This window comes from Corvus brachyrhynchos, unplaced genomic scaffold (genome assembly GCF_000691975.1).
Source record: "Corvus brachyrhynchos isolate BGI_N302 unplaced genomic scaffold, ASM69197v1 scaffold53, whole genome shotgun sequence".
Classification (NCBI taxonomy): domain Eukaryota; kingdom Metazoa; phylum Chordata; class Aves; order Passeriformes; family Corvidae; genus Corvus; species Corvus brachyrhynchos.
Genome location: NW_008237681.1, coordinates 2,508,540 through 2,508,861, shown reverse-complemented (window position 1 = coordinate 2,508,861; position 322 = coordinate 2,508,540). Strand labels below are relative to the sequence as shown.

General features: G+C 59.3%; 1 protein-coding gene across 2 annotated transcripts in view; it reads right to left on the bottom strand.

Annotated features, from left to right (window-relative positions):
- Nucleotides 1-316, bottom strand: part of TOP2B (topoisomerase (DNA) II beta) — a 59,153-nt gene extending 58,837 nt beyond the window's left edge. For both annotated transcript variants that reach the window (XM_017732104.1, XM_017732105.1), the window contains exon 1: nucleotides 274-316. The gene's annotated coding sequence lies outside the window, so the exon portion shown is untranslated. The remainder of the gene's footprint in view (nucleotides 1-273) is intronic.
- Between the last annotated feature and the right edge of the window lie 6 nt (nucleotides 317-322).

Below are 322 nucleotides of genomic sequence, written 5' to 3'. Positions count from 1 at the left end.
CCGGCTCCCAGCACCCCGAGGAGACCCCCCCCATGGATAAAAGCTCCCCTCCTGTAACACCAATTCCAAACCCAGGCTTTCTCCTCCTACCCCGGAGCCCTCCACCGAGCGGCGGCTCTACAGCGCTTCCCTTTCCACGCCAGCCCTCAGCTTCTTCTCTCCTTTCAAAGCCAACCCGCGCTCTTTCCACACACGCAAGGGACGCAAAAAGAAATAATAATAAAACACGAGCAGCAAACCCCACGAACAACAAAACGCAGCCCCACAACTTACCACCCAAGTCAGTCCGCCGCTGCCGCCGCCGCCTCCTCCTCCTCCAGAC